Source organism: Falco rusticolus, chromosome 10, assembly GCF_015220075.1.
Source record: "Falco rusticolus isolate bFalRus1 chromosome 10, bFalRus1.pri, whole genome shotgun sequence".
In the NCBI taxonomy this organism is placed as follows: Eukaryota; Metazoa; Chordata; class Aves; order Falconiformes; family Falconidae; genus Falco; species Falco rusticolus.
In genome coordinates, this window is record NC_051196.1 from 10,729,936 (window position 1) to 10,742,041 (window position 12,106).

General features: G+C 41.1%; 1 protein-coding gene across 3 annotated transcripts in view; it reads right to left on the minus strand.

Annotated features, from left to right (window-relative positions):
* The window catches only part of PPFIBP2 (PPFIA binding protein 2), a 102,952-nt gene extending 94,377 nt beyond the window's left edge, over positions 1-8,575 (minus strand). For 2 of the 3 annotated variants that reach the window (XM_037402327.1, XM_037402325.1), the window contains exon 1: positions 8,436-8,574. The gene's annotated coding sequence lies outside the window, so the exon portion shown is untranslated. Of the gene's footprint in view, positions 1-8,435 lie in introns of all 3 variants that reach the window. The other variant, XM_037402326.1, reaches the window with a different exon arrangement.
* Between the last annotated feature and the right edge of the window lie 3,531 nt (positions 8,576-12,106).

Here is a 12,106-nt window from a genome sequence, read left to right on the forward strand (position 1 = left end):
TGTCAGCATAATTCATCAGTTGGGTATGTATACAGGATCACTTTTGTTCTCTTTTAATAGTGAACTCCCTTTACTTTTAGGGTATGAAAAATATAGAAGTTAAACCATTATAATGAACATACATAGGATTTCTCTAGATTTATTTCCAGGTAAGTATTTTAATTAACTACCTGAACGTGAAAAATGACTCAGAAGTATTTGCCAAAAAATAAAACTGTAGCCCTAAAATTTGTACTACTGTGTTACTTCCAGTCCAAACAAAAATTCTTCCATCTGATTGAAACAAACAGAAAAATTACAGTTGTTACTGCCAGTGCTAGAGTATAATGGTACCTGAAGCAATATATAAAGTTAGTCAACTTTTGCTGGCTCTGAAATAAATGGATTAGACACCTTTGCCCTGACATAGCAGACAAATGAAACAGAATTCTCATATTACTTTAAAGGGCCTGAATGTCTTTATAGCAAGGCCAGAAGTCCTAAAGCACAGCGTCACAGTCCCAAACAGCAATGTCACCTGAGGGGATGCAGGCTTTTACGCATCCTGCTTTACTTCAGAGTATTTCATGTTAAGACTTGGCAGCTTTTCAGAACTGTTTGAAAGGCTTACTACTCATATTTGGTCCAACTGTGAATAAATCTATGAAGGTTCCTGATGTAATAACTTAATCATGTATTTTACTGTTTGACAACAATGCCTTTATTGGGCCTGTTTATTAAAACAATCACACAATGAAATTATTTCAGGCTAATGACTTGCAAAGTCCTCTAATCCCAACAGCTACTGGCTAATTTGTCTGTATGAAAAATAGCTCAGAACTTTCTAGCACTTCGGGCCAAGTCACAGTGCACAAAAATCAAAATAAAAACAACAGAAAAAAGACTGAGCTATTCAAATGACTGTCCATTGGATGAAATTGATCGTTTTACTTCTGTTTTAGGAGAGAAAAGGAAGTCAGAATTCACTGTCAGTTTCTTCAGTTTATTTCAGAAAATGGATCAAAGTCTGCTCCCGTATTGGTGATCATGACATCTTTATATTTCATACTAAATTTGTAAGTAAAATTTTATTTGCTATTATATATATGAGTGATTTAGTCCCCTGTGTTTCAGTGGTCCTCAAAAACTTGCAGTGGAAATATTTGAAACAGTTTTACTAATTCAAAAAAATATCCAGTCTTTTCCTACTTGAAAAGAAAAATACAATCATGTTAAACACTGAAACACTGCTCTGTCACAAGGAAATTGTTTCTTCTTTATTAGTCCTTATGCATATGGGTATGTTTGCTGCGTGACAGAAACAATACTGTTTACTTTATTAGTTAAGGAAAGCAAATAAAATACATTCACTGTAAATTGATATTTACAAACATACTGCTAGGCAAACTTGGCAAGCTGCCTAGCATGGTAGTTTTTCAGTCCCAAGTAATTTCAAACCTCTGTTTCTAAGTACCCAAATCTGGGTTTCCAAAGGAATTTAGCAGCTGCTAGTCAATTCTTCACAATTAGTCCCTGGATAATCAGAAGCTTTGATTACATAGAAAACTAACAAAATGTCTGGTGAATCGAAACTATATTAATTCAAGAGCATGAATTCCCTTTGTACCAAATAATTTACTCTGTATGCAAACTCCTCTCCCCATGTTAAAAAAAAATGCACTCTTCTACAGTCTGTCCTTTTGCAAGTAGTTTAAATGAAACAAGAACCTGCTGGGCTTCAAAACTTACAAATGAAACTGAGCTTGCTACCAAATTTCCTAATTAAAATGGAGACTACAATCAAAGCAAACCAGATTTGGACCACAATTCTTGCAACAGTTTTCTAATCCTTAGCCTAATCTAAAACTATTATGAAACGTTGCATGCACTGGATAATGTGTAGGTAATTAATTAATTAATTCTAATTGTAGACTTAAGTATTTTTCACAACACTACAGTATGTTCTGCAAAGCAGGCCAGAACAGATCTTTTCTTGCACAAAAGCTTGTTATAACAATTCCTTTCTTCTAGTAAGGAAAGGTTCTAATATGATTTTCATTTTGTACACATGAAGTCTGCCAGATCAGACCATAAACTGCTTTTTTCAGTTTCAGGTAAAATTACTACTATGGATACATTCAGCTTCCTACACTGAAGGATATTTTAATTCAAGAAATATTTAACTAATCATATATAATGTTTATGAGTGAGATTTTCAGGTTTAAGATAATCTGTACTAACACTAGAATATTTTGTATATATACTTTTCATTACAGAAGACTACTTTCAAGAAAACTATTCACTTGACTTTTTGATTTTTTTTCAGATGAAATGAACACATTATTTAAAAGAATTATATATCCTACTTTTGTTGATATTTTACAACCAGTGTGTTTCTGGTCCATATAATTAGCCTCTGAATTTTAAGATTTGTTCTTCTTCCCTTTTTGAAACAATTATTAAAGTACGTATCATACATATCACAAAAGAGCTTACAATAAATGCTTTACTTATATATGTATACATGCTTACATAGCAATTGCATAAATGTACCTTAAATTCAGCTAGAGGAGGGTTATTTTGTTTGTTTTGGGGAGTGGTTTTTTGTTTGTTTTGTTGTTTGAATTTTTTTTTAGTAGTAAGTAGGTGTAATGGACAGTCAACAAAGATAGCTGGGGTCCATGTCTACATATCTGGGCTAAAGCTATTAGCACATTTCCTACAGTCTCACAGTTTCTGAAGTTGTTAATGCATGTCCTGAACACATCTCAAGATCCAGGCACTTGTTTTGCCATTTTTTCTCCTGGTCTGCTGGGTGATGATAAATCTGTCAGTGAAACTGTTTAGGAATTGACGGTAAGGCCACTGAAGAAGATTCATGCTTATGTGATTTCTCAGTTGTACCCTCACTACAAAGTATATAGAGAGGTTACAATCATAAATAATCCAAAGGACAACTTCATACCTTAGGTTGGGCATAAAAGCTTGAAAAAGAGGTTTTCCACATCAAAAAAAAAGAATGGAATTAATGCTACATTTCAGGTAAGAGCTTTTGTTAATTCCATTGTGAAGACTTGCACTTAAACCTAATGAGAAGGGTTTCATGAAGCATATAGGAGTGTTATCACAGAACAGCTGAGGTCGGAAGGCACCTCTTTGGATCACCTACTTCCAATTCCCAAGAGCTTATTTATAGTAGTATGTAGGCTAACATTGGCTGGAATGTCACCAAGGTGCTGAATGTATAGGACAAAGATGATTTAACAGAAATCTAATTATGAACTACAGAATGATAGAACATTTTAAGTAAAAGACTGAGAAGTCTTGTGCAAGAAGATCTTAATACATCTTCTGTCCAATACTGCACAGAGCAAATACCATCCTGGAGAAATGCAAAAACTTTGCTTCCCAGGATGGTTTGTGCTGGTTTCCTATTTAAAATACTGGATTTACCTCATCAAGGTCTTTGCTAGATAAACTGTTTTTTCTGGAGTGAAACATCAAAATACTTCTGTTTGGGAGCTGACTGGATTACATGCATTAGTTCATCACCATCACAGAAACATATTCATAAATCTTACTGCAATGTCATTAGAATAAGATGTTCTGATTATGTGTTATTAAAGCAGATGCTACCATCTGCACTGTATTGTAGTGGAATAAAAAGTGTGATTCACTATATTCAAGAGATACGTGGAAAATACTTTCCCCTGTCAAACTAAGACTTCTGAAATAAACTTTGGGTTGAAAATAGCGCAAACAAACAAAACAAAAAGACTTTGTACGAGCAGTACAGACAGAAACAGGAAGACATCCCCAGCTAAGTCACCTCTGAATGTGGAGACCAACCACATTTGTTTTCAGAAGACAATAAAGTAAAACAGCAGTTCCCATACTGTCAGTGCTTGAAACCCAGGTTAGAATTCAGCAGCTTAAATTTATCTTTAATAATTACTTTAACTGGCATACAATCTGTTGATCTTAAAGGGTACAAAGACATAACCAACAAGTGAATCATTCTCTATGAATATTAATACACATTACATCGTTGCTCTAGTAAAACAAGACTCACAGTCAGCATTTGATAAGCAACACTTGTAATAAAGCCAGGCTTTGGACTTGTCTGTTTTCTTCTATCCAGCATGTGTTGACTTGGAGCATTCAATCTTATTTCACTCATCCAGCCTAATTCAAGATTTTGCCAAAGCAGGATCAGGCCTGCTGATCTGTTTTCTCCAAATTCACATCTGCTTCAAAAAACCATCATCAACTTAGCACCATGTCCTTGGGTGATATGCAAAAGATCTCTCATACAATTAGCAGTTCACACTCTGTTATCGCAACTTTTGGAAGTCAGATCCATTATTTACTATTCCAGATGTGTTGTCTGCCACATACTATCTGGTCACTGTCAGGTTTCTTACCTTTTCCCCTCTCTAAACCACAAAGCACTCTATTATTCCCTGTATTCAATTCTCAGCTTTCATCTCCAGTTACTTCAGGTTTTACCTGGAAAATTCATCTAAACAGATGAACTCACATTTTGATGTAGATATAAAATAAAGATAAGAATATATTTTATATATCACATACAGTTGAGAAAAACACTAATGGCTCCCAGCTTGTTTGTTGATCATCTGGTAGAGAAATAATGTCCTGTCTTATGCATGTGAAGACACCAAATCTTTCCTCCTTGATACTGATTTCCAGTATGAAAAGATACAGTTCTCTCCCCTCAGCAGCTTTGGGTTACAGGTCTTCCAGAAATACTAGTAAGCTACACAATATTCTTAACAATCTTGCTTTACAGGTTATCAAATTAGAATTTAAAATCTAGGTCACACTTACAGTCCTTTAAACTACTACATTGTAACCTGGCAGATGCACGGTATAAATATAAAACCCACAAACTGCCCTAGACTGGCAACAGTGCCATTAGGATTTACTTTATATGTTTCTTTCAGAAAGGAATTTATCTTTATAATTTCACTTCTTTGTTCTTTGCATTAATGAATTGCCAAAGAAGAGCAAAGTGTTATTGGGAAATGGTTTTATAGCAAATAAAACACATGAAGATGCAGGGAAACAGGAGGCAACTGTAATGTTACAAGGTCACAAGAGACTTGAAATAAAAACGTGCTAAAACATATAAGCAGAGGCATCTAGCTACAAAAAAAAAAAAAAGTACCTTTATTTTGTTGCTTAATGTGCACCTATTTAAAAGAAGAACAACTATAAAATGCTGTAAAGGAGTGGCAGGAAGAAATTCAAGCTGTCACAGTTTATCAAAGACATGTTATCACCTCAGAGCTGATGCTCAGACAAAGTTAAAGAACAGATTACCCAAAGGCGGGAGTCTCTGTGTCTTCAGCTCTTCAAAGTAACAGGTGAGTTGATAGCACAGAACAGACAAGAGCAAACTGGGGAAAATTTAGAGAACTAAAAATAGTTCATGGCTTAAACTTCCCAAATTTTGAGGGATCAAGTTACTGAAGTGAAATAATTTTGTATGCATCTACTCAACTCTGGTAACTGATCAAGCATGTCAAGGGCAGGCACTGCAGGCTAAACTTTATTCAGCAGCTTATGAGAACTTCAGGATTATACCTTAATAAGTTGAATTCACTGAACTCTGAAGATGCGGTGGCAAACTGAGATGATAAACATCTCCAAAGATTTGAATGATGCCAATTTCACTAACAGAAGAGCGACTTCTGAAAGTCCTTACTATTTCTACACTATTAGGTATTTCTAGAAAATGCAGAAAAGCCTTGATTTTGAATTTTATAATTCAACAGTATGTTGAATTATAACACATCTGCATCTGATTGATCACTATCACAAAACACATTTCCTAATGCATCATTTATTTTCTTTGATAAACACTAAATCCTTTGAAACATACTATGGACATCTAAGGCAAGGAAATGGTTTCATCCTATTCCTGTAAATATCTTTTTTGAGGGGAGGAGGGAAGGTGGAGGTTTTTTTGCTAACGAGCAAAGCCCCACTGAGGCTCTGCGTCACCTGTATGAGCATAGCTCTTTGCTAATCTTACCAGGTCAAGGCTCTCATTTGTTTGAGCTGAAAGGCTGAAACAAATCCCTAGCTGTGGGGAAAGTGAACTAAGTTTCTGGTCTCTTCCTGAATAGTCTAATAAGAGTGAAAGTAGTGTCTAGGGATAAGTGCTTTACAGGTTTTTGTGGGAGTTTGTTTTGAAGAGAGAGAGACCGGAAAGAGGCAAACAGGAAACAGATTAGGTAAATGAGGGCTAGAAGCAAAGCTGCACATGGAGAAAAAAAAAAAATGTGGCTATCTTTTTGTTCTTTTTCATATTCCCATGTTTTGCACTTATAGTACATTCTCACTCTGCCTTTCCCCCTTGTTTGCTGACTCTATCAAAGGATTCAGGGAAGGTGATTCTTAAGGTCTTCACTTACTCTTTTCCATCTGTTCTCTTCCCATCCTCCATTTAAATACAGTCTACCACATTAAGACACATTACGCTGCCTTAGAGCCTGGCCAGACAGTCTAGAGTAACAGAGAGACTCAGTGTAACAGAAAAGTGACAGAGAAAACAGGGAAAATTGAGTCAAAACCCCAGAAAGCACTTCTCTAGTCTATGCCTGCACTGATGTATTCTCTCTTTGTTTACACACACACACACCCCTGATCACTTTTCCACACTGCTGGTACCACGTCAACACAGGCTAAGTGAGATCAGATACAGTAGGAGTGATGGGAAGATAGTGCTTATTATCCCATCTCTATTTCTTCCTGCCCTCTCGGCTTCTAGCACAGCCCTTATATAGATGGGGTTGCTGGAGCACTACGAAGCAAGCAGTGCCCTCTGCCACCATTCCTCCAATTCCTCAGCCTCCTGGGACAGGAGATGAAAGCAGCAAGAAAACATGGAACCAGGGAACAATGCTCCCAGCCCAATTCCTACCATGCTTCACCCACGCAGATCTCAGTTTCTGTCCCCTCCCTTTAATTCTGCACTTTCCACAGGGGGCAGAGTCCCAAATGTACGACAGTTAAACTGCTATAGATACTTGCCAAGACACTTGATTATTACCTGGCTTAGGTAAATAAAAGCATTTAAGTTTTTAAAAGTGATGCTAACGTTAGTTGAAAACAGTTACAGGTACGTCATGTGTATCTACAACAGATACAAACATCATCAGTCAATGGAGATCAGTCTTGAGCTATCCCTCAGTTTAAGCGTTGTTACTAGGGACTTGACATTATTTTATCAGTTACAAATTACGTTGTTTTTACATATTATTTTCCCTTCATATTCTGGTACCAAGCTATACTTGTTCTGAAGACAAACCTAAGGTTCGTTTGAGTTCTCCCTCTGCTCTGACTTTCACTGGGCGTTCTTCAGCTTCAAAGGGGCCCTTAAAATTGCTTCCATCTGGAACTATCAGCAAATGGAGGGTAAATCTGTATCATTTAAAAACAACCCATATTTATTTAGGCTTGTCCCAGTTTGTCCTTTCACCCTCCTGGTATGCTGAGATCTACTCCAAGCATTTCTTTATCAGGAAGATACAAGGAAGATGAAAGATGTATTGGTTTTAGTAAGTTCATACAGCAGATCCGAGTCAAACTCCGGAACACAAGCAAAGTAAATCAATAAACCTGGAAAGCTGAAATACAGCCTTCTTTCCTCTCCCCTCTTCCCGCAATTCCACACAAGTTTCAGAATGAAGCCCTTCTTCATACACCTGTCTACATATTTGTTTAAAACAAAACAAAACAAACAAGAAAACCACAGAGAAGTGCCCCTCACTGTACCCCCTCCTGCCCCAACCCTGCAATTAAAAACGTGAAATTGCAGAAGACCTTTATGACTCTGGAAATACGTGTTGTACATGCAAATCTCTAAAAAGCACATATTGCACTTCACCTACATACAGTCAGATCCGCAGTTACCAACCTACCAAATTAATACTTAACAACCTATTTTGCCTCATGCAAAACAAGACTGAACAAATGATCATACGCAGAGAGGTGTGATTCCTTATCTTTTTGCTGAGTGTCAAGGGGGAGGTATCTTTTCTGCAGCAGCACGACATGAGTGCTGGACGATGAAACCGGGGATCACTTGACATCACCTCATACCCTTACTGCCCTTATCTCTGCACGGGTAAAGAAGCCCCTAACGGCCAGCTGCGTCTTCCAGCTGTTCTTTGCTGAATATCCTTTTAACTATCTTATTTCCCCCACGCACCTCTTCACTGGATTAATTCCTAATTACAGACCGGAGGCGGGGGGGGAGGTACACCTCACTCCCACGGGAGAGAACCGGGATGCAACCGGCTGTCGGGGCTGGCCTCCGAGTCTCCGGACCGACTGCCCTATGTCAATAAAGCGGTTTATTTGCCCAACTGCTCGTTGAACTCAAGTTTCAAGGCTCTGCTCGCTGTGAGAATAAATATTTAACTTACAGGAGCCGCGTCTATTTAAAAGTCTTCCCAACGGTGTGGAGTCCTTAACTCTCACAGCAGGAGCAAAGTATTTAAAGAAGGAGAGGCAGCGGGTACCGTCGTCACATCCGCGCAGGGTTCGCGGGGGATCCCCCTCAGGACGCGGCCGCAGCAGCCGCCGGCAGCCTGCGCGCCCCGCCGCGCCGCCCTGCCCTGCCCTGCCGCCCAGCCCGCACCCGGGGCACGCCCGCACCGCCCGGGAAGCGGCGCCGACCCTCCCCCGCCGGGGCAGGACCCCCCCGCCGAGCGCCCCCCCCGCAGCCCGCCCACGGGCACCGACCTGCGCGGCGGCCCCGGCGCTTCCCGGGCTCCGCGGCCAGGTGCGCCACGCGGCGGCGGGCGGGCGGCGCGCGGCCCCGCTCCCCTCGCGCCCAGCCCGCCCCCCATTGGCTGCGCGCAGGGGACCGGCGGCGGCTGCCGGCCACGCGTGACGGCGGGCGGGACAGTGCGCGCGGCGCTCCCGCAACCCGCGCGAGGGGCGCGGACAGGTGCGCGAGGGGCCGCGGGCGCGGCGGGAAACTGCAGCACGGGGCGCGGGTCCGACCCGCGCGGGGGGCGCCCTCCCTCTCCCCGCACAGCGCCTCAGCGCCGGTGCGCGCACCTGTGGCGGCACAGCCGCGCCCGCCGCACAGCCCGCCTGCCAGCGGCAAACGCGCTACGGAGCGTGGCCCGCTCCCCGACGAGACGGGTAGCTGAGGTAAATCCTGTGCCAAGGGCCCTGGTGGGTGCCTGGCCGATGCCCCAGAACCTCCACTGGTGGTGCGGTACCTCAGGTCCCGCAGCCGCGGGGTGCCTTGCGGGAGCTGGTGGGGTCTGGCTGCCCGTTGCAGCCCGCCGCACCCGCCTCCACAGAAGCCCCACGGCACCTCAGCGCTGAGGGGGCGCTGTGTGTGCGCAGCCCTTCGGTGTCCTTTCAACGTAAAGGGAAGTGTTTAGACAACTCCCCCCCCCCCCCCCCAAATTTCTGAGTTTTATTCTTCACATCCTTATTACTGGAAGTAGAAAATTTGAGTAAAACTATGTTGTTTTAAATAGTGCTACCAGGCATATTTTCGGTGCATATTCCTACATACCAGGGATTTTCTAGGTTAGCCAAAATGTTATTAACAGAGAAAAGTAATACTCTTTAAAAAAACAACAATTAAACTCAGGTATTTTTATATTTAAAGAACTTCTTATCTATTTTAATTCTTTTGGGGAAAATAACATCCTGGGCCATTTATATTGGTGTAAGTATTTTGTGTCATATTTCTGTTGGCTGCTGTTTTGAAAACATTCTCTAATACTATGTTTATGATTGCAAAAATCTGTGGTACATGAAGTCTCCAAGGAAGCAAAAACATAAATCAAAGACTCACACTCAAAAGGTGTAGGTTCTTCTGTTTGTAATGATTCCAGGATTTCTTCTAGAAATATGAAAAATGCTGCAAGTTTTGGTCCCTGGAAGTTTACTGGTTGGTCACTTTGGGTGCCTTGCTGATCCAAAAGCTGATAAGTGCTTAGTTTTACTCAAAGAGGTCATCCCACATGTGTAACACTGACACAACTCTTTACAGCACGTGTGCTGAGTACTTCTAATTATGTCAGTTTTCTAGGGAGCTGGCTGAACAGCAAGCGTTTAGCAGAAAGTGAGATAAAGAGTTTGCAACATTGACAATGTAATTAACACATGCAATTTTCACTGCTTGTGGAGTAGTTGTGTTTCAACCACCACAGTTTGCCGTCTTCTGTGGTGATGTTGACTTCCATCTAAATAGTCTAGGCATGTTTAATATGCATGCTGTTTTAATGTAATTCTATTACTTACAATAATTGTCCTCAGTTTTAGAATTTCCCTTTCCCTAGTGTAAGCTTGTACTATATTTGGAATGTTGGAATACTTTGTTCCCTGTTACGAACTGATGCACTCTCTGACCTTGTGAATAGTTATGTATGATTTCAGTTTTCTTTTAAACTTATGCATGAGACCAAGACTATGAATCACATACCAGATATTCCAGATACAGAATTGGACCTCACTTACAGAGCAAGCATGCCCAAGGTGGGAGAGTGAGAAAATGGAGAGTGAAGTAGAAAGCCTTTGAAACATCTCTGAACATGCTAAAGAATAATTAAGACTGGCAAGAATCCACGGGCTGTGTATTAATCTGGCTTGCTTTTGAATTTTTCCTGTCTTTCCTTTTGCCTTTAAGGTAGTCATCTTAAACAGGTCATGCAGAGGAGTGGCCAAAATTATAATGGTTGATAACATTTGCATCTTTCGTAATACTGATACCAAAAAGTAAAGTATTGCTATAGCAATGATTGTTGCAGTGTCATTAAACCATATGGTAAAAGCTCAGTGGAATTTAGAACAGTCTGGGTAAAGCCAGGAGTCTTTCAACACCAGCCTGGTTTCCTCTCCTCTTCCCCAACAAGCCTTACTGGTGATCTAGGACAGGTGTCTGCGTGACTTTTCATGTGATGGAAGCAGGACCTGGGACCTCATTTACTCTTTTATGGCCATGTAGGGTTGTTACCTCCCTTCTTGTGTAGTCCTGACCTTGAAGAGTCAAAACCCTGCTGGTACGTGCTGTACTCCAGTGTGTTGTCAGGAAAAGCAGTGTCAGCCAGTGCATGGGAAGGCAAGCATGGCCTTGCCCTGGCGCTGCAAAGGGAAAGGACCTGGAACATGGAGGCTGTGCAACTCTTGCCACTCCCTTGAGGAGCACAGGCAGAAGCAGAGGGAGATTGAGCAGCACAGGCTAAGCATAGACAACAAACCACTGTCCTGCTGCTGCAGCTGCTGCAGCTGCTGCTGCTGAAGTGTGCATGTGTAGTCCTTTTACTGTCCTGTTTCTGTATTGTTTGATATGTGGAGTGCTGATTCTACTATAATATTATTGTACTGCCGGAAAGCTGAGCAAATCCTAATTTGGGCTACCTTTAGCTTGTTGATCCTGTCAGTCCTGTTTAATATGATTTTGACTGAAGTGGATTAATTCTGCATCTCTCTTTCTCAGTGTAGCGGGTTTCAGAAGCGCTCCCTCAGCTGTCCTGGCCTCTTGGCTAATTACCATTCTAGAAGATCCCCTTCAATAAGAGTGGTTTGTTTCTTTTCTGCAGCAGTACAGACACATTACTGTCACAAAGCTGGCATTGTGTTAAGTCTTTGCCTCTCTTATATAACAATGAAGCTTATTCAGGGATAGCAGAACCATCCTTCTCAGAAAATACTTAATGAAAAAACCAAGTTAGGAACCCCAAAAGAGAATGCTGCTGGACACTGCTTTACTGACCATCTTAATTTCTTCCATCTTGAAAATCAGTGGAAAGTTATCTGTGATATCCCACGTGTTGCTCTATAGCTGTTTATAACTGTTTTATCTCAACTAGATGTAATGGCCAGGGTATATTTTTATTTTGTTAAGGATTGCTGAGGAGAGCTGTCCGAGTTTCTCTTCCTCCGTTTCACAGTCACATTATAGGTCACGCTGACAATGTGACAAAAAGAAGCCCTTTATTTGAGTTCAGGCCATGTTCCTGATCCTGCAAGCTTGCCTGAATGGTGCTTAGGCTTGCACATGTTAGTGGTTCTTTCACAGTGCATTGCTTGGTCTGTTACTGGGTTGTACAGGTACGTGGCAGAATGG